We start from the raw sequence: 597 nt of genomic DNA, 5'->3' as shown, positions 1-597 counted from the left end.
TTATAATATTACTCAACATTCTGGAATTCCCATTCATTTCATCTATTGAGAAACTGATTCATGATTCTGTAAACCACAGACCTGTAAGCAGTGCAAAGTGTAGTTACTGTACTTATAACAATTTACATGAAGAAAATTGTAGTTTATAATGTAATCTAGATTATGCATTTTAGGTAATGTATTCTGACTACTTTTAGATAGCTCATTTAACATCTCGGGATTTCAAGAAAATATTTTAGGTCAAAGGGGTTTGTCTGACAACAATGTTTTGGATTCCCTGCGATAGACGAAAACCAATGACATTACACATTCAGAGTTGTTTATGCTGTATAATCATATTTATTCATGCATGCGAAAAAAATATATGTTTGTATTGTATGTCTATAATAAAAATACTGCTGTCCTCTTCAGATTTCCTGTGGTATGTTGTCGCTGCTGTTTTTATTATTGAATTGTATTTTAGTGTATTTTATTTAATTAACTGTTAAATAAAAATCATTCTAATTTATGTATTTATATGCAATTAAGTTCATTATGCAAATTCACTGTAAATTGCCTTAAACCATTCAAAAACTAATATGTATGCTGTTTGTAATG

The sequence above is a fragment of the Sinocyclocheilus grahami genome, unplaced genomic scaffold (assembly GCF_001515645.1).
Source record: "Sinocyclocheilus grahami isolate Dianchi unplaced genomic scaffold, SAMN03320097.WGS_v1.1 scaffold2376.1, whole genome shotgun sequence".
Classification (NCBI taxonomy): domain Eukaryota; kingdom Metazoa; phylum Chordata; class Actinopteri; order Cypriniformes; family Cyprinidae; genus Sinocyclocheilus; species Sinocyclocheilus grahami.
Note: the sequence above shows the minus strand (reverse complement) of the source record.